The sequence below is a fragment of the Myotis lucifugus genome, unplaced genomic scaffold (genome assembly GCF_000147115.1).
Source record: "Myotis lucifugus unplaced genomic scaffold, Myoluc2.0 scaffold_47, whole genome shotgun sequence".
NCBI lineage: Eukaryota > Metazoa > Chordata > Mammalia > Chiroptera > Vespertilionidae > Myotis > Myotis lucifugus.
In genome coordinates, this window is record NW_005871095.1 from 3,967,623 (window position 1) to 3,989,695 (window position 22,073).

The window sequence follows — 22,073 nt, forward strand, 5'->3', positions numbered from 1 at the left end:
AATAAACAAAAACAACCCCTGAAAAATAAAACATAAAAGGTTTTCAGTAACTGTATCATTTATAGTAATTTTTAGTAATGTACACTGTTGTCCTAGAACCATGGGTAAATCAAATAAGTAATTATGTCAGTATTCCCAAAACCAAGATTTTCAGTGCAGTTAAAAGAGATCAATAAAATTGATGAGATTAAGCAAAAATCTTTAGCCTTGAATTTAAAATATCAACACAAACTCATAATTTTATCTGAAAGATTATATATATTTCCTAGCTCTGTCATTAAAAAGGCCTAGAATCAACGAACAATCCAGTAGCAAGTAGTTCATAATGCCCAGATTTTAACCTCTACCATTTCCCAAGGAAATTAGAACTTTTAAAAATGATCAACTACAGGTGTGGAATAAAAAAAAAAAAAGGCACAAAAAAATCCCTGAAAAATAAAACATAAAATGTTTTCAGTAATCATATCATTTGTATTAATTTGTAGTAATACAGACTGCTGTCCTAGAACCTGGAATAACTTGTCAATCAGGAAGAAAAGGAGATTATTAAGCCTCTAGATATGTCAAAAGGATATGGGAACTCAACACATTATACACCTTAAATTTATACCATGTTACATGTCAAGAATCTACACTAATAAGAGAGAAAGATGCAAATTGACCATACCTTTGCGACACCCACTAGCCAATCAGGAGTGAGTATGCAAATCAACCGAACAAAGATGGCAGGTTAACTTGCATAGGCAGGCGCCGAGCGGCCAGGGGGTGGGGCAGGACACTTGCGTCATCGCCATGGTGACGACGCAGGCATTCCGAACTGTCCCAGCCGCTCCGGGCCTCTGGGCAGTGTGGGAAGGCGGAAAGGCGGCTCCAGGCCGGAACGAAGGCAGAAAGGCGGATCCGGGTCTCTGGGCAGCGTGGGAAGGCGGAAAGGTGGCTCTGGGCCTGAACAAAGGCAGAAAGGTGGCTCTGGCCGGAGCGAAGGCGGTGCCAGCATCCAGGGGAAGGAAGGCCCATTCTTGCACGAATCTTCGTGCACCGGGCCTCTAATATCTTAATAAAGCTGGGGGAGGCGGTGGAGGGAGAAGGACACAGGAGCCATCATGAGGTAGCCTCTAGTGACCAAAGAAGGGATAATTTGAGAATACTGAGAGTAATAATAAAAATGGGTCAAAATACAACAAATATGTTCACATCCATGATTTCATATAATATTATAAAGAAAAAATCAGTTACTTTTAAAGAATATGAATAACTAAAACTCATTATTTTTGAAAAGTGGTAAGGGAAAGGAATCAAGCACTTGTCCTGCCTTTATTATAAACTAGAGCCCCAGTGCATGAAATTTGTGCACGGGGGTGGGCTCCCCTCAGCCCAGCCTGCACCCTCCAATCCGGGACCCCTCAGGGGATGTCGGACTGTCGGTTTAGGCCCGATCCCCGGCAGTCAAACATCCCTCTCACAATCCAGGACTGCTGGCTCCTAACTGCTCACCTGCCTGCCTGCCTGATCACCCCTAACTGCCCCGCCTGCCAGCCTGATCACCCCTAACTGCCTCTGCCTGCCAAATTGATTGCCCCTAACTGCCCCCCCTGCCGGCCTGGTCGCCCCCAACTGCCCCCCTCTGCCAGCCTGGTTGCCCCTAACTTCCTCCCCCCGCTAGCCTGGTCACCCCTTACTGCCCCCTTTGCTGGCCAAGTTGCCCCCAACTGCCCTCCTCTAACAGCCTGGTCGCCCCTTACTGCCCCCCTCTGCTGGCCTGGTTGCTCCCAACTGCCCCCCTGCTGGCCTGGTTGCCTCCAACTGACCCCCCCACCGGCCTGGTTGCCCCATGCAGCCTGCTGTTCAGTCGTTTGGTCATCCCTCACTAACCCCCCTGCCGGCCTTGTCGCCCCAGGCAGCCTGCTGGTTGTTACTGTTACTGTGATGGCATCCTGGACAATTTGCAGATTCCTGTATTATTAATATAGATCAGTACCTTGAAGTGACCAAATGGTTGATAAAGGGAATTTTCTCTTTACAGAAATATTCCAGATAATAAACTGAGGACTGATAAAGGCACAATATTATAATATTGCAACCTCCAATAAATAAACTGATCTAAGCAATAATAATTAATTTTGAAAACATCACAAAGAGACATGATATACCCTCTGATGGAAGTACACAGCCCAAAACAAACAACTTCTACATCTAACTACCAATTTATCATAAGTACAAGAAATAGAGGAACATAGGAAATGATACCAGGGGGATGCAATCACGAATATTCAGGCTATGGAAAGTTCTACAGGAAAAAAACATGGTTCCTTCAACAACAACAAAATGACAAGAAAACAAAGAGTTAGAGAGGAAACCTACAGTTTAAAAGATACTTAAGAGATATAATCAATCACAATGTGTGGGCCTTATATGAATTGAAATTCAAACAGACAAAACGAAAAAAAAACAAAACAAAAAATTGTATAAGACAATCAAGGAGGAAAGAGAAGAGAACCTAACCATGCTGATCAACTGAAAAAAAAAAAAAGACAATCAAGGAAAGTATGGGCACTGAATCTGATAATACAGATGAAATGACACGTCTAGGGCATACCTAAAAATACCCAGGATTGCCATTTCATACTTCTTTCTTTGAGTACAAGATTTAAAAATGTAATTGAAGCTGTTTTGCAAAAACACACAATTCTATAACATTATGTGTATGTGTGTGTGAACGTGCACAAACACACGCACGCATGCACACATGCACTCACACCAACTTGCTAGATTTGCTGAAATGTTAATGGGCAGACCTATACAAATTTAAGTTTTAGAAAATACTTTGTCTTTAAAAAGCAACCGCTATCATTGAACACAATGTCAAACTATTTTTTAAAATCTCACTAAAAATGTATACCTTTTTCATAATGCTCTTTAAAAAAGGTTCCTTAGCCCTGGCTGGTTCGTTCAGTGGTTAGAGCATTGGCCCATGGACTGAAAAGTTGCGGGTTGGATTCTGGTCAAAGGCACCTACCTCAGTTGTAGGCTGGATGCCCGGCCCTGGTCAGGGTGCATGAAGGAGGCTGCCAATAGATGTGTCTCTCTCAAATCAATGTTCCTCTCTCTCCCCCCATCCCTTCCACTTCTCTCTAAAAATCAATGGAAAAAATACCCACAGGGGAGGATTAACAAAAAAATAAAATAAAAAAAGGTTTCTTAAAACCAAGATAGCTTGATAAAATTTGCCAAATGATAAAAATGTAATAAATAATTCTAAAGATACCAAGCTTTGGACTTAACTACAATTTTACACCAAAGGACATAATTATTTTCAAGTATGCACTGAGCTTTAGTTTTTCATAGGTCATACACTGAGAACTCATGGATAACATCTGATTTGTAGATGAGTTATTTGGCTTATATGTTTTTTTTTTAGAAAAAATTTGACCCAATTTTTAAAATTCAGAAGATTTCACATAAAATCCAAATTTGATAGTTGTACATGCAGCAATGGGCTAGAGCACAGTAGCAGCTTCCTCTTTCAGGAAGGGTATGGCACTCTCCTTTCAACAGTCCCGATCCTACTTCCTTTCTCTGCATATATTATAGGCTAGTCTCCTTAGACATTTGAATTTGTTACCACCAGTTATAACCTAACATTGTTCTGAGGGAGGTCTTCTCATTCTTAATAAAGTAGAACACAAAAAAGAGGCTACTAGTATCTATAAGAGCCAATATCATTTAATTTAATACTTAAAAAATGCAAAAAAAGCATTTATTGTTATTATAGCATAGAAATAAATGCTACCTGCATACTGTTAAATGCTTTTTTTGACAGAGCAGTAAGGCTTACCTTCAGATCAAGGCTGCTAAGGCTTACGACATCATCATCTTTTGCTCTTCGTTTTCTTTTCTGTAAGACAAAGAAAATCTCATTCTTATATAAAAGGAATGCATGTTATCCCATTAAACAAAGACTCCATACAACTAGAAAAGTTACTTTAAAAAGTGAAGCCTTTGGCAGTATTCAGAAGAATATTTTTATGAGGCATGTTCATAAATTATCTCTACCATATATACTGTTTAAATAGTACTCCCGGATTAAATGATCTCATGTGAAGTGATTCCACTCTATTAAAAAACTTATGTAAAATTTTTGAGAATAGTGCTCTTGTGTAAGTCAAGGGCTGTTTGTACTAGTTAGTGAAAAAGTAAGTATATTTTATACATAAAGGCAATTAAGTTTCTTTAAAAAAATGAACACATTTATTCTATGGGAGAAAGGAAGTCTTCACTAGAAAAAAATAGGCTTATTTCATGGCCCCACGTAATCACCCACTTTGAGGAGAAACTGGTGTGAGTGGAATCACAATTGAGCAAGACAGGGAAAAAGGGAAATAGGGAAAAAGAAAAAGTCCAGACAGAAGTGGGGAAAATATGTGGAGCCTGAAAGTCTCAGAAGCAAGCCATCATGAAAACAAGAGGGAGCTCCATGAAGTTAGAAAAACTATCTGAACCAAGCCTCTTTGTTAAAAGTTCAGGGAAGCTATTCACATTAAAATGAACAGAAAATCCTCCAAGTCAAATCCTATACAAAATATCTCTAAGAAGACAGAGAATAAGGGACAGAGTAACAATCTCACAAGGAATGAAGGAACCTTAGAAGAATATGTTCAAAGAAGCAGAGAAAAACTATAATGTACTACTTCAAATTTAGCTAAAGACATGAAGAAAATGACAGAAGAAGACATGAAAGAACAATATAAATCAAAATTAGAAAAACTGCAAAATGAGGTGACAGAATTTAAGAAATCTTAATTAATCCTAAGGTCATATCCAGAAGATGCAGGAAAGTACGAAAATATGATCCTAACTTTGAAAAGCAAACTAAGCAAAAATCCCGCATATGTGTATCTTATTTGTGAGGCTGTTATTTGTAAATAAGTATATGAAAAAAATATTGAGGGATACATAACGGTGTTGTTGACATGGGTTAGAGTGGAAGTTGGGGGATAGAAAGATGAATACAGAGAGGAAAATGGGGGCACAAACTATTGCAAAAGGATTGTACGGAGGGGGAAAAAAGCACATATTAGTACATAACCATACTTATGTACTTATATGAAACTAGAGGCCCAGTGCATGAAATTCATGCACTTGGGGGGTGGGAGTGGAAGAAGCCTTCAAGTGGGGGAAGCCTTCAGTCCGGATTGCGAGGGTGCAGGCCAGGGTGAGGGACCCCACCGGTGTATGATTGGGGCCAGGGACATGGGAGGTTGGCCAGCCGGGGAGGGACCGTGGGAGGGCTTCAGGGCATGTCCACCCTGTCTCACTCAGTCCGAATCGGCTGGACCCTAGCAGCAAACAAACATACCGATTGGAGTGTCTGCCCCCTGGTGGTCAGTGCATCTCATAGAGACTGGTCGACCAGTCAACTGTCTGCCCCCTGGTGGTCAGTGCACATCATAGCAAGTGGTTGAGCGGCCTTAGCATATCATTAGCATATTACACTTTGATTGGTTGACCGGACAACTGGACAACCAGATACTTAGCATATTCGGCTTTTATTATATAGGATTGTACACGTACGTAGGAATGTATACATATCAATATGTCTATATATCTATCTATCTATCTATCTATATATATATATCTATATATATATATATCCTAGAGGCCCGGGGCACAAAAATTTGTGCACTGGGGGGGGGGGGGGTCTCCCAGCCCGGCCTGTGCCCTCTCACAGTCTGGGACCCCTCGGGAGATAACGACCTGCTGGCTTAGGCCTGCTCCCAGGTGGCAGAGGGCAGGCCCAATCCCTAGGTGCAGCCCCTGGTCAGGCTCAGAGCAGGGCCGATTGGGGAGTTGGGGCGCCACCCCCTGTCATGCAAAGAGCAGGGCCGATCAGGGGGTTGGGGCGCTGCCCCCCTGTCACTCACAGAGCAGGGCCCATCAGGGGGTTGAGGAGCTCCCCCCTGTCACTCACAGAGTAGGGCCGATAGGGGAGCTGGGGCACCACCCCCTGTCACACACAGAGCAGGGCGGATCAAGGGGTTGGGGCGCTGCACCCTGTCACACTCAGGGCAGGGCCAATGGGGAGGTTATGGCTCTACCCTGTCACACACAGAGCAAGGCCCGTGGAAGGGGGTTGGGGCGCCACCCTCTATCACCCACAGAGCAGGGCCGATCAGGGGGTTGGGGCACCGCCACTGTCACACTCAGGGCAGGACCGATGGAGAGGTTATGGTTCTACCCTGTCACACACAGAGCAGGGTCGATCAGGGGGTTGGTGCGCTGCACCCTGTCACACACAGAGCCGCAGGGCAATCGGGGGATTGGGGAGCTCCCCCCCTATCAGGCACAGAGCAGGGCTGATCAGGGGGTTTGGGCGCTGCCCCCTGTCACGCTGATCCCGGTGCCGGGAGGCATATTACCCTTTTACTATATAGGATAGAGGCCTGGTGCACGGGTAGGGGCCGGCTGGTTTGCCCTGAAGGGTGTCCTGGATCAGGGTGGGGGTCCCCACTGGGGTGCCTGGCCAGTCTGGGTGAGGGGCTGAGGGCTGTTTTCCTGCTGGCAGTTGACTAAAAGCTCCCAACCGCTCCTTGTTTTCTTTTTTTTTTTTTTTTATTCTGGGCCAGCTTTAGCTCTGAGGCCTCACCGCTGAAAACATGGATACAATGTTGCGATCCGGGGCTGACTGACAGCCGGTTTTGTTTAGCTTCTTATTTGCAACATAGTAATAGTTGCTTAGAGTTGCAGTTGAGAGTCCGGCAAGTGAGGAGGGGAACGTTGGAGTCTGCAGTCCCCGGAGCAAGCAAATCTCCCTGCTCCCTTCAGTGCCTGGCTGCCGGCCGCCATCTTGGCTGACAGTTAATTTGCATAAGGATACGCTGATTAGCCAATGGGAAGGGTAGCGGTCGTACGCCAATTACCATGTTTCTCTTTTATTAGTGTAGATATATATATATGTATATATGTATATATCCAGTCATGACAGGATCAGGAGGAGGTTGTGCGAGGAGGTTGTGCGCGTAGATGGGTGGGAGGTGACTGCTTGTGCTGTGAGGCGAGTGGGAGCAGAGAGACAGGGGGGTATGCCCAAGCCGCCACCGCCAAGAGACAGCGCCCCAGCAGGCCCGGAAGCAGGAGTGGAGAGGAAGGGGGGCCTGCCCAGGCTGCCGCCACTGCCCGCTGGCCCCAGCAGGCCTGGGAGCAGGAGCCAAGAGACAGGGGGGCGTGCCCAGGCCACCGCTGCCAGGAGACAGTGCCCCAGCAGGCCTGCCTCTGTGCGTGAGCTGCAGAGGAAACACCTTTTCTTACAGCTCATTGGCTAAGTTTCTGGCACACCACTTGCAGTGTTCTTGATAACTTCGGTAATAAGAATCCAAGAAGGTGATTTAGAGTTTTTCTACCTCACTCCTGGAGGAAAAAACGAAGGTTTGCTGTTGGAGGGGCTAAGAAATGTCATATCCTGCCCTAGCCAGTTTGGCTCAGTGGATAGAGCCTCGGCCTGTGGACCGCAGGGTCTGGTTTCGATTCTGATCAAGGACATGTACCTAGATTGCATGCTCTTCCCTGGCCAGGGCCCAGGTCAGGGCTCATGCAGGAGGCAACCAATCGAAGTGTCCCTCTCACATTGATGTTTCTCTCTGTCTTTCCCTCTCTCTTCCACACTCTCTAAAAATCAATGGAAAAATACTGTCAGGTGAGGATAAAAAAAAAGAAATGTCATATCCTATGAAAGAGACATCTTGAAAATGCCTAGAAAAAGTTGTCATTTTTTTGTGGTGAAGGGACTGGAGTCTGTGTTGATGAAAACACCTTGGCGGCTGGCAGTGCAGCAGCAGCGGGGTGATGGGGGTGGCGCCTTCCCCTGATCAGCCCGCAGAGGGATGCCAGACTGCGGTTTAGGCCCGCTCAGTAGGACATCCCCTGAGGGCTCCCGGACTGTGAGAGGGGGCAGGCTGGGCTGAGGGACGCCCCAATGCATGAATTTCGTGCACCGGGCCTCTAGTATCTATATATAAAGAAATTTAACAGATTTTAAAACATCCTACTATATTTTCTTTTCATTATTTTAAAGGTAAGATAATGTTTTCATATTTATATATTCAATCCATCTAGAATTTTACTTTTGTATGTGGTACAAGGTAATAACTAACATGTCAGTCCACTCCTGATACTATTTATTGATAGCACCATTTCTACATAATGCTTACGATATAGTAAGTTCTCAAATATACATAGGTCAGTTTCTGGGTTCTCTGTTTTGTTCCATCGGTTTATTTATCCATACCTGCACCCATATTATGCTGTGTAATTATAGTACCTTGGTAGTAATGCTTAATAACTAATACAGTAATTCATATGCTCCTCAACTTGTACACTACATTCACTGTTCTGGGTTTTCTATTTTTCCATGTGAACTGAGAATGACATCTATTATACTCTAATGGGATTTCTATCAGAACTACACTCTGAATTTATTAATTTGGAGAAGAATTGACATTTTTAAAAATATATATTTTATTGATTTTTTACAGAGAGGAAGGGAGAAGGATAGAGAGTTAGAAAGATCAATGAGAAACATCAATCAGCTGCCTCCTGCACACCCCCTACTGGGGATGTGCCCACAACCCAGGTACATGCCCTTGACCGGAATCGAACCTGGGACCCTTCAGACCGTAGGCTGATGCTCTATCCACTGAGCCAAACCGGTTAGGGCAAGAACTGACATTTTTATGCTATTGAGTATTTCCTTGTCTGAATGTGATATATCACCATGTAACTAAGTGTCCTATGTTCTTTACTAATGCTTTCCAATCTATATATATAAAAGGCTAATATGCAAAGTGTCCCTTTGGGAGTTCGACCGAGAGTTCAATCGCTTGCTATGATGTGCGATGACCACCACGGGGCAGTGCAGAACGAAGGAAGGCCCCGGCCGGCAGCCAGGGAAAAAAGGCCCTGGCCAGCAGCCAGAAGGCCCTGATTGGCCCAGATCGCCAGCCAGGTCTAGGGACCCTACTAGTGCATGAATTTTGTGCACCAGGCCTCTAGTATTTCCCATAAAGTCTTACAGATCTTAAAAAAAAGAAGTCTTGAAGATCTTTTCATAGATTTATTCCTAGATTTTAAAATTGTTTTATTATAATAAACTAGAGGCCTGTTGCACGAAGAGATTCGTGCAATAGGCCTTCCCTTCCCTTGGCTGCTGGCACCAGTTTGCCTCTGGCACCCTGGGACCCAGGCCTTCGCTCTGGCAGGGCTCCAGCTGGAGCTGACCCCGAGCCATCAGGCTTCGCTGCTCCAGCCCCGGGGCCGTCAGGCTTAGCTCCGCCGCTTGGAGCCTACATATGCAAATTAACCGCCATCTTTGTTGGGTTAATTTGCATACTCTCCTGATTGGCTGGTTAGCGTAGCGAAGGTACGGTCAATTTACATGTTTGTCTATTATTAGGTAAGATGCATCTTTAAAGTTACATTTAACTGTTTATTGCTAGTATATATACACTAGAGGCCCGGTGCATGAAAATTCGTGCACTCGGGTGGGTCTCTCAGCCCAGCCTGCAAGCTCTCACAATCCAGGAACCTTCGGGTAGGGTCCAGTCCCATCTCAGCATGGCTCTGGTTGCCCAGAGCCTACGGGCTGGGCGTAAGGACCAAGAGGCCAGTCCGATGGCAGCATGGCTCTGCTTCCCCGGAGCCTGCGGGCAGGGATAGGGACCCAGAGGCCAGTCCAATGGCAGCATGGCTCCGTTCCCACAGCTCCATCCTGCCGCCATGCCATGCATGGCCAGGACTCAGGATTGACTCCCATTGTGGGCAGCTGGGACCCAGGACCGACTCCTGCCATGGGCCACACCAACCGGGACCCTAACCTGGTGCTCGGTTGTCCATCCTGATGTTTCAGTCATGACGGACCCTGGCTCTTTATATATTAGGATTCTATTGATTTTTTTAAAAATTAAGTTTATTGGGATGACATTGGTTAATAGGATCATATATGTTTCAAGTATACATTTCTATGATACAAGATCTGTATATTGCACTGTGTGCACACCACCCAAAATCAAACCCTCTTCTGTCACCATTTATTAGGTCAACTCCAACTCCACAATCCATCCCACCACCTCCTTCTCTCTGGTAACCATCACACTCCTGTCTGTCTCCACGAGTTTCAGTTTTATATCCCACATATGGGTGAAGTCATGTGGTTCTTAGTTTTTTCTGGCTGACTTATTTCACTTAGCATAATATCTTCAAGATCCATTCATGTGTTGCAAATAGCAGTATTCTATCTTATATGATGGCTGAGTAGTATTCCATCCTATATAAAAAGCTAATATGCTAATTAGACTGAAGAGCTGAACGACCTTCCAGACATCCTTTCAGACAAACTTCCGGACGAAGCCGGGAGTGTGATGGCTGGGCAAGGCTGCGAGGGGCTGCAAGGACTGGCCAAGGCTGCTAGGGGCAGTGAGGGCGGGCCGAGGCTGAGAGGGGCTGTGAGGGCTGGCCGAGGCAGCCAGAGCTGTGAGGGCCAAACCCCGAGCACGAATTTCATGCATTGGGCCTCTAGTTATATATATTTACCACATCTTCTTTATCCAATCCTCTATCGAAGGACACTTTGGTTGTCTCCATGTATTAGCCAATGTGAATAATGGTGCAATGAACATAGGGGTGTATATATCTTGGTGGATACATATTTTCAAGTTTTTCAGGTACATACTCAGGAGAGGGATTGCTGGGTTCTATGGTAAGTCTATTCTTAATTTTTTGAGGAATTGCCAGACTGTTTTCCAGGGTGGCTGTACTAGTCTACAGTCCTAGCAACAGTGAATGAGGGTTCCCTTTTCACTACTTCTCCACAATACTTATTACCTACTAGAGGCCCGGTGCACAAAATTCGTGCACGGGTAGGGTCCCTAGGCCTGGTCGGCGATCAAAGCCAATTGGGGCCTTCCTTCCCCCAGCTGCCGTCCAGGGCCTTCCTTCATTCCATGCCAACCCCTGGTGGTCAACACACATTATAGCAAGTGGTTGAACTCCCGAGGAGATAATTTGCAAATTAGTTTTTTATTATATGGGATAAGATTTTGTTGATAATAGCCATTCTAACAGGTTTGAGGTGGTATCTCATTGTAGTTTTGATTTCCCTAAGAGCTAGGGAAGTTGAACATCTTTTCATATATCTGTTAGCCATTTGTATGTCTTCTTGGAAGATACTGATACCTTTTTTTAAAATATATTTTTATTTCAGAGAGAAAGGGAGAGGGAGAGATAGAAACATCAATGATGAGAGAGAATCATTGATTGGCTGCCTCCTGCACACCCCCAACTGGGGATCAAGCCCACAACCCAGCCATCTGCCCATAACCAGAATCGAACCTGGGAACCTTCAGTCCACAGGCTGATGCTCTATCCACTGAGCAAAACCGGCTAGGGCCTGATATCTTTTGATAATGTTTATAGTCAGTAATCTTGCTTGAACTCTTATTAGTTCTAATAGCTGCTATTAATATTCTCTTATGGATATTCTATGTAGACAATTATGTTTTCTCTAAGTAATGAAATCATACTGTCCTTTCTTTTCTAATTTGTGTATCACTTGTTTTCCTGTCTTACTGTGCTGGCTAGGAGTACTAGTATAATGCCAAACAGACACAGTTATAGTAGACTTTTTTCCTAAATATGAAAGATATATTTAAACATTTTACCATTACCATCATGTTTGTTATTTGTGAAAAGTCTCAGATTAAGGAAGTTTTCTGTTCTATAACTGGTTTGTCAAGAATTTCATGGGTAAATTTTATTTTTTCTCACTATTACTTTTCCTTCTATTTCCTTTGAGTTACTTCATTGTTCTTTTCCTAACCTTTTGAGGTAGATGCTTAATTTTTGTTCTTTTTTTAAATATTTCAAGAAAAACGATCTTAAATATAATAATGTTACAGCAATAACATTAATATCTCAAGAAAAACAATTTTAAATATGATGTTGCATGCAATAAACACCAATTATTCAAAAAAATGATCTTACAGCCCTAACCGGTTTGGCTCAGTGGATAGAGCATCAGCCTGCGGACTCAAGGGTCCCGGGTTCGATTCCGGTCAAGGGCATGTACCTTGGTTGCGGGCACATACCCAGTGGGGAGTGTGCAGGAGGCAGCTGATCGATGTTTCTCTCTCATCGATGTTTCTGACTCTCTATCCCTATCCCTTCCTCTATGTAAAAAACCAATAAACTATATTTAAAAAAAATGCTCTTACATATAGTAATATTACATGCAATAAACATTAATATTTCAAGAATAAAAGAATTTTAAGTGTAATATTACCAAAACTGTACTAACATAGTATGATATCACAAAAGTTGTGGGAAATATTAAAAATCTGCAAATAACAGGGTTACTTCTATTATATTCTAGTATATTTTCCCCCCTCTAGCTCTATTTTTGTTCATCAGTTTATGTTGTTCATTATATTCCTCAAATGAGTGAGATCATGATATTTATCTTTCTCTGAGTTATTTTGCTTAGCATGATGCTTTTAAAGTCTATTTTGTTGGATATGAGTATTGCTACTCCAGCTTTTTTTTTTCTTTACCATTTGCATGGAAATTTTTCCCCCATCCCTTCAGTTTCATCCTGTGTGTGTGTTGTTTTGAGGTGGGTCTCCTATAGACAGTATATAGTTGGGTCATGTTTTTGTATTCATTCAGCTACCTTACACCTTTTGATTGGAGCATTTAATCCATTTACATTTAGGGTTATTAATGAGAGGAACTTATTTATAGCCATTTTAATTCTGTATGGCTAGGTTTCTCTGTTTTTTCTTCTCAGCCAGTGGTTCTCAACCTGTGGGTCGCGAACAATGAAAATACATCCTGCATATCATATATTTACATTACGATTCATAACAGTGGCAAAATTACAGTTGTGAAGTAGCAACAAAAATAATTTTATGGTTGGGGGTCACAACAACATGAGGAACTGTATTAAACGGTTGCGGCATTAGGAAGGTTGAGAACCACTGTCAGCATTTCTTGTAATGCTGGCTTGGTGGTGATGAACTTCTTTAGCCTTTTTTTTTTGGCTGGGAAGCTCTTTATTTAACTGTCTATTTTGAATGATAGCTTTGATGAATATAGTAATCTTGGTCTCAGATCCTTGCTTTCCATTACTTTGAGTACCTCATGCCATTCCCTTCTGGCCTGTAGAGTTTTGGATGAGAAATCAGGTGTCAGCCTTATGGGAACTCATCTGTAGGTAATTTTTCTTTTCTCTTGTTGCCTTTATGATTCTCTGTCTTTAATTTTTTGGCATTTTAATTATGGTGTGTCTGGGCATGGGTCTGTTTGGGTTCTTCTCGTTTGGGGTTCTCTGTGCCTGCTGAACTTGTGTGACTTTTTCTTTTACCAGGTTACAGAAGTTTTCTACCATTATTTCTTCAAACACCTTCTCTATTCCTTCCTCCCTTTCTGCCTTGTCTGGCACACCTACTATTTTGTATATCACTTGTATATGTTAAAATATAGTAAAAAACCTATATTTTACTAACATTGTTACATTTCACATCGTCCGTCCCACAGCTCCCTTAAGCTGTCCTTCTGTTTTTTAATTGTTTTATTCTTTTTGGTTCTCTAATTGAGTGATATTTTCAATTCTTCTAATTTACTGATTCAATCCTCAGCTTCCCCTAATCTGCTGTGTATTCCTTCCAATGTGTTCTTTATTTGTGTTATGTCATTCTTTATCTCAGACTGTTCTTTCATAGATACTATATCTTTTTTCATACTGTTGAGCATTTTTAACAACATTACTCTGAACTCTGTTTCAGATAAATTTCTTATCATCTGCCTCATTTATCTCTTCTTCTGGAGAATTCACTAGTTCTTTCATTTGGGGGTTGTTTCTTTGTTTCCTCATTTTGGTTGTCTGTTTGGGTTTGTGACTATGTTTTATGTTGATCATCCACACCTCTCAATCTCTAGTGCAGGACAGTGTTAAAAGCTGTTTCTGACTAAATGGATCAGGCAAAGACTGAAAGTCTCCAGAGACCACCTCTGTCTACAGACTAATAGGATTTTGACTTGAATTGCCCCCAGGCAATCGTCCTCAGGTGGGGGGAGAGTTTTTTTCAACAAGGTGAGGCAGTTGCTTCTGCCTAGAGCAGGGGTGGGCAAACTTTTTGACTCGAGGGCCACAATGGGTTCTTAAACTGGACCGGAGGGCCGGAACAAAAGCATGGATGGAGTGTTTGTGTGAACTAATATAAATTCAAAGTAAACATCATTACATAAAAGAGTACGGTCTTTTTTTTTTTTTTTAGTTTTATTCATTTCAAAGGGGCCGGATCCGGCCCGCGGGCCATAGTTTGCCCACGGCTGGCCTAGAGGCTAATTGTTACTTTTAATTTCTTAAGTGGCCTCAGGGCAAGATGTTTTCCAATAAGGTGTGTCGTCTCTCCCCTCCATCCCCCCCTGCAAGGCAAATGTCTGTGTGGGAAAGATGTCCTCCACTGTGTGAGGGAATGACTCAGACCAGGAGACTTGGGGTGTCTGCCTTCTGAGCTCTATCCCCTGAGTCCTGGGTTCTGGTCTCATAGCTCCATTCCACTTCCCCCTCCCTCTGCCAGAGCACAAGGTGGGTGGCTCCACAGGGAATTTTTGTGTGCTGACTCTTAAAGAGGGTGCCCAAACTTTCAGCTGCCACTCCTTGACAGATAGCACCCCACTGTTTTTCACAGCTAGATGTTATGTTGGGACCTTCCTCAGTTTTGTGCTCTCTGCTGGGGAGCCCAGCTTTGGGATTAGATTCCAGAATTCTCAGTGGCACCCCCCACAGCTGAGATACCTCTCCAGGACTTCAGTTGCCATCTGTGGGTGCCCAGCCAGCCCTTTAGTGCCTCTGCCCCTCCTATCAGTCTCTATGCATTTTCCATCTTTGGTCCTTGGGTATCAGGGTACTCTCCTGTGAGTTTACCATTGATTATTCAGAAAGCCTTTCTATGTTTCAGTTGTAATTCCAGCTTGTTCCTGGGAGCATGTCCTTGCAGCATCCTCCTACTCTGCCGCCATTTTTAATTCACCAATTTTTGTTCTTTTCTTAAACTATGTATTTAAAAATTATAAATATCCCTCTTACAATTCCTTAATGACATTCCAAAAGTTTTAATATATAAACAATAAGATATTTCTTTTGTCATGGCAGACCTCTACAAAAGTGTTTTCCCTAGTGGGATGTACCCATCCTGGAGGATATGCAAGATATCTTCCCTGGGGTGGGCAGGAGGAAAATGTTAGAACTTTTATTTTTATGTATTTCTTAATCCTTAAAAATAAGCTTTACTAATATTTAATATATGGATGATGAGTTAATCAGTACTCACATTATATGGTTAAGAAAAATAGCGATCTAATCAGATCCAACAAGAAGTGAGTCCCAAACTGAAATTATCATGGCTACCTGAAATATATTTTTATGTCCAGTATCATTAACTTCACTCTTAATGTGTATTGTGCTTTGAGATAATCCTATATAATAAAAGGCTAATATGCAAATAGACTGACAGCGGAACAACCAAACATTCGGTCACTATGATGTGCGCTGACCACCAGGGGGGCGTGTGCAGAACATGGTGGGCATTGGCTATCGCGGGATGGTGGAGGTGAGTGGGGGCACCAAAACAAGGCAGGGCGCCTGTCACTATCATCGGGGTGAGCCTCTGTTGGTTACTGAAAATTCTTTGCTCCCGTGCCACGGTCCTGCCTGGCACTCACACCCTCAGCCCGTGCCATAGCTACCGTGTGCACCTGCTGCTGGTGCCAGTCCCAATCACAAGGCGCCATCAGCGGGTGCAAGTGGCACCTGCCAGCCTTGATCACCCCTGAGGACTTCTCCACCTCCCCTTGCTCCTGAGGGGCTATAGGGGCAGCAGCCGCCGCTTGTATCCACTGACAGCGCCAGCCCTGCTCACACCCGCTGACGCTGGCCCCAATTGCTCCGTGCCATCAGCGGGCGCGAGTAAGGCCAGCGCTGTCATCAAGCCAGGGCTGGCGCCATCAGCGCGTGGGAGCGGTGGTGGCGAAAGTGGGGCTGCCTGCAGACGGGACAGGGGACTGCAGCAGGAGGGGCTGGGCGGGGTCATGGAGGTTGGGCTGAGAACTGCCCCTGTGCCTACCGCAGCCTCGTGGCCCACAGTGCTTTTCAAGGTGCACGAATTCATGCACTGGGTCCCTAGTTAATTAATAATGGTAGTATATACAAAAGTTATAAATAAACATACCAGGGACATATGCTCAAATATTTTTGCTGACAGGTTTGCAAATCAAGTTTAGAAATACTTCTAAACTTTTTCTGTTTAAGTGTAGGCTCATCAGATAGTAAGGGAAAAGGATCAAGATGAAAAAAGTTGCAAAGGAAATACAGAATTGCATTAAAATCAAAAGATACTTTCTGTGAATGCTTATCTCGCCAATTAATGTATATAATTAGTATAAGAGTACAGAAGTCTTGAACAGGAGTCCCCAACAGAAATATAAATTAAAGACAAAAGAATAGAATACAAATTAAATATGTACTGATGTATCCATCAGCACATAATTACGGGCACACAAGTAAAGTTTAGCATGCTAGAAATAGAGTCACTTTTGCTATTTCAAATAAGAACAGCATAAAAATCATGCTCTATTTGTACATACTTTGTTTAGGTGAGTACTAAGAAGTAATGTGTTTTTAATTACAAAAATAATTAATTTTCAGGTGTCACTTTGTGCAAAGTTAGATGTCTCTATAAATCTCATTCTAAAGATAATGAAGAAATCCCTCTATACTAAAATGATTAATAACAGAAAGCAATTCATTCCTCATATCCTACATTTTTATATTTTTCAACCAAGAAAAAAGCTGCTAGAGTATGTAACAAAAATAAATTAATGTTTCATAACATTCTTTTAACTTTAACACTGGTGGGAATAAGAGAAAGGTTTACATAGAGTTAAAGATGAATGTTTCTTTCCAAAACATGTTTTATATTTAGTTGAAATAAAAATGTCTTTTAGTTTGTTAGCAGGATAAATTAGGATACTAAAGATGTTGAGAGAAATACAAACAACTGAGCTGTACACCAGACTGAAAGACAACCCAGGAAATAATTCTATCTAATGTCTTGAAATAAAAACCTAGGCATCTACTCACCAAAGTGAAGTCCCAGTGGGGTCCAGGTGTTAAAAATGTGAAGGAGCTACCTCTCCTAAGGGAATATCTGTTAACAGAAATTAAAACAACAAATAGAGAATAATGTCAGTAAAATAAAGCACTAGACATATAAAAAACTAATTCTTTTCAGTTTCAAAACTGTTTAATGTAGCCTATTAGTCATTCAATCATAAAAAAAAAAGCAAGGTACAGGTCCTAGTTACTTTTAGAATCTTCATAAAATTGACAGAACCTTTATAACATTAGTGAATAGATTAAGAGTATTTAAAAAAAATAATTACCAAACCAAGCAGTTTATTTTAGGAACATATACAAGGTTCAATTATATGGAATCTCTTTATATATTACACTAATAGGTTAAATAAAAACAGTAAATGATGGAAAAATATTTGATAAAACTTAACATTCATGTTTAGTATTTTAAAAACAATAAAAAGGTATTCTTTTTAAAAAATGTTATATATATATATATTTTATTTCAGAGAAAGGAAAGTAGAGGGAGAGAGAACCATTAATGATGAAAGAGACTCATTGATTGGGATGGGCTGCCTGCACGTCCCCTTTTGGGAATGGAGCCCAGGCATGTGCTCTGACTGGGAATTGAACTGTGACCTTCTGGTTCGTGGGCTGACACTCAACCAGGGTTGATGCTCAACCACTGAGCCACATGGCCTGGGCTAAAAAGGTATTCTTAACATCTGTTTAATATAAGCCTAAGCAACCGTTACAGCAGAACAACTGGTTAATATGATGCACACTGAGCACCAGAGGGCAAACGCTCAATGCAGGAGCTACCCCCTGGTGGTCAGTGCGTTCCCACAGGGGGAGTGCTCCTCACCCAGAAGTTAGGCTCATGGCTAGTGAGGGCAGCTGCCACGGCAGGAGCCTCTCCTGACTCCACGGCAGCACTACTGAGCAGTGGCAGCACTACTGAGTGGCGGCAGCAGGTGCAGTGGGCCAGGATGAGCGTGAGTGGCATGGTGCCGGGCCCCAATTCGGGCTCCTCCCTGGCTTCCTGCCGCTTGGCAACTGCTACATCCCCCGAGGGCTCACGGACTGCAAGAGGGATGCCCAACTGCCGGCTAAGGCCCAATCCCGGTGCCGTTCTCTGTAGAAGGAAGTCAGTCTGAACAACTCAGTGACTCAGGGAAGTGCAGGGAACTCAGGGTGAGCCTGCCTCTGCGCTTGACTTACCTACTCGAGGATATTCACAGGACAGACTGTGATGGCCCAGCCCGTGCACATGCAGCAGCTGCTGCAGTTCAAGCAGCAGGCTGTGCAGCAGCAGCAGGCCATCCAGCCATAAGCCAGCAGTTGAACATCCCCCAAGGGTCCAGGACTGCCAGATGGCGCAGGCCGGGCTGAGGGAGCCCCTCCCCCAGTGCACGAATTTCGTGCATCAGGCCTCTAGTAATAAAATCTAAATGTATTTAATTTGCAGTTCACATTAAATTTCTTTCATGTACTGATTTTTTTAAAATTATGATTTAATAAAGCAAATAAAAGGTTTTGAATAACTATATTTGAGACCAAGGTCTTACGATTAAAATTTGACTAGGATTTTGTTCTTTATTAAGTGACAGATTTTTCTTGTCATCTTTCCATGCAATGTAAATAAATAAAGAGAATCCTTATGACAAAACCCTGTCTTCACCTTTATAAAATATAAACCTTAATGTTTATAAAACATGGAGAAAAATCACTAAACTAGCACAGGAAATAAAACTAGTTTATAAACTATAGTTGTTGCTAATCATCTCAGATGTAAATAGTTTTTTTTCCTCCTTTGTGGAAATAAAGATGAACCAAATGAGAAAAGTAAAGGCTATCACTTGTATTTGGCAGACTCAAAAGCAGGATGAGGAGGGAAAGCTTTATAGTAGGAAAAAAGAGACAGCTTTAGATCTGCCCTGATTGGAGGCTACTGGCAGGCTAACCAGGAGCAGGCATCCTATATGATTTATTGGGGTGTAATTTGGCTTGCTCTATCTGGTTGTTTCTAAGTTAGAAGGAAGGACAAAAATTAAGGAAGCTGGCAGGGATTGATCAAATCCTGGTCATTTGGGGCCAAATGTTATTAAAGTTACTGTTTGGCTTCCTGGATTACCAGTCCATTCTCCAATTTTATATCCCACTAGAGGCCCGGTGCACAAAAATTTGTGCACTGGGGGGGGGGGGCGGGGGAGGTCCCTCAGCCCGGCCCGTGCCCTCTCACAGTCTGGAACCCCTCGGGAGATGACCACCTGCTGGCTTAGGCCCGCTCCCCGGGGGATTGAGCCTAAGCTGGCAGTCAGACATCCCTCTGGCAGCCCGGGAGCCCTCAGGGGATGTCCACTTGCCAGTGGGGAGCAGGCCTAAGCTGCAGTCAGACATCCTTAGCGCTGCTGAGGAGGCAAGAGAGGCTCACACCACCATCGCTGTACTGGCAGCCGTCAGCCTGGCTTGTGGCTGAGCAGAGCTCTCCCTGTGGGAGCGCACTGACCACCAGGGGGCAGCTCCTGCATTGAGCGTCTGCCTCCTGGTGGTCAGTGTGTGTCATAGTGACCAGTCATTCCCAGGTGTTCTGCTGTTAGGGTCAATTTGCATATTACCCTTTTATTATATAGGAGTGCCTGGTCAGCCTGGGTGAGGGGCTGATGGCTGTTTGCAGGCTGGCCACATCCCCTTCACGGTGGGGGTCCCCCCTGGGTTGCCTGGCCAGCCTGGGTGAAGGGCTGATGGCTGTTTGCAGCCTGGGTGAGGGGCTGATGGCTGTTTTCAGGCTGACCACGGCCCCCAGCCACCCAAGCTCCCAGTGGAGGCTGGCTGGAAGCAGGTATCTGGGATTTATTTAGCTCCTATAATTGAAACTTTGTTGCCATGAGTGGAGGCCACAGCCGGCTCAGGGCAGGCGGGAAGCTTGGCTTCCTCCATCGCCCAGGCAACCAAGCCTCCTGCTTGCTCCAGCTCCGTGGCTGCCTGCCACCATCTTGGTTGGGTTAATTTACATATAGTCGCTCTGATGGCTGGTGGGCATGGCTTGGGTGTTGTGAAGGTATGGTCAATTAGCATCTTTGTCTTTTATTAGTGTAGATATCTCATCCTTGATCCTCAAGGTCTTTGTTCACTGTAAGTTACAGAAACACAACAGGTAGCTATTTTTTCCTACAATAATTCATAAGTTTAAATCAAATACAGGTTCTTGTATTTTTGAAGCTAAATATAAAGAAGTTTGTTTACATTTTGACAAGGAACACAAGGGAAAAGGACTACAATAGAAAGAGGATGTCAAAACAGCTTCACCGAAGAATTAATATTTAATTAATACAAAAGCTGCATCAAAGAGAAACAGCAATTAACACAGCATACAAGAGCCAGGAAGGCTCTTTGGACAAATGGAATAGCACATATTAAGGAGGACTGAAATAAATTATATTCAGGAACTCCAAGTAGTTCCTTATGTTTGAGAATCAAAAGAAATAAGGAAGGGGTAGATCATAATAAAAGGACTTACATACATCCCTTAAAGAGTATAAGCTTGATCTTAAACATGTATGGCAATTATTAGTTATTGAATTCTAAGTAAGAGAAGCATGGATTAGAACAGCGGTTCTCAACCTGTGGGTCGTGACCCCTTTGCTGGTGGAACGACCCTTTCACAGGGGTCGCCTAAGACCATCGGAAAACACATATATAATTACATATTGTTTTGGTTTTTTTTAAATTGATTTTTTACAGAGAGAAGGGAGAGGGATAGAGAGTTAGAAACATTGATGAGAGAGAAACATCGATCAGCCGCCTCCTGTGCACCCCCCACTGGGGATGTGCCCGCAACCAAGGTACATGCCCTTGACCAGAATCGAACCTGGGACCTTTCAGTCCGCAGGCCGACGCTCTATCCACTGATCCAAACCGGTTACAGCTACATATTGTTTTTGTGATTAATCACTATGCTTTAATTATGTTCAATTTGTAACAATGAAATTGGGGGTCACCACAACATGAGGAACTGTATTAAAGGGTCGCGAGGCATTAGGAAGGTTGAGAACCACTGGATTAGAAGAAGTCTTGGTCAGAAAGACCAGTTAGGACGTAACTCCAATACTGCTTACAATAGATGGTAAGGGGCTGAGGCAATAGCAGCAAGGTTTAGAAAGGAAGCAAATTAAAAAGGGTTCAATGACAAAATAGATTTTTCTTTTTCCTTACTATGCCTGTTCAGTTACTACCAAGGTTTTTGGCATAGTGAAATATGATGCTACTAATAATTAGAAATAGACACTATTAGTAAAGAATACATTGTTTCAGGCAAGGCTATTTTCCTGAAGGGAATGGAAGGGACCTACAGGCAGATTATCTCATTAGTACTGATCAGGGAATTCCTTGTGGACTGGTTAAAGGTTACATTCCAGGGAAGCTGAAACTGCAATTAGATTAAGTAGAATATCTTGGTCTGCTGAGGTGGGGCTTGGTGCAAGTGACTCCATTTTGGGTCTGTTGTTTCTCTTTAACAGATTAAAATACAGTAAGCCTTTTAATACTCTCTCTTTTAAAATATGTTTTTATTGATTTCAGAGAGATGAAAGGAGAGACAGAAACATCAATGAGAGAGAAACATTATCCAGCTGCCTCCTGCACACCTCCTACTGAGGATCAAACCTGCAACCTGGGCATGTGCCCTGACCAGGAATGGAACTGGTAACCTCCTGGTCCATGGAATGACACTCAACCAACTGAACCACATTGGGCAAGTCTTTTAATACTCTTGGAGCTCCTTGTTACTTTTTTTTAAGCCTCTTTAAGGAGAGCAAGATAACTTAAGGAAATGATTTTGCCACTGCAGAGAAGTCAAGCCACAATGAAGAAAACAGTATGATTTTTGGAT

General features: G+C 43.2%; 1 long non-coding RNA gene across 1 annotated transcript; it reads right to left on the reverse strand.

Moving 5' to 3' along the window:
- Positions 1–951: 951 nt before the first annotated feature.
- Positions 952–17,257, reverse strand: LOC106697108. The gene is made up of 3 exons (XR_001348134.2): positions 17,189–17,257; positions 3,836–3,895; positions 952–1,115 (listed from the first exon to the last, which is right to left on the reverse strand). It is a non-coding gene; the product is annotated as an uncharacterized LOC106697108 (long non-coding RNA).
- Positions 17,258–22,073: the final 4,816 nt, after the last annotated feature.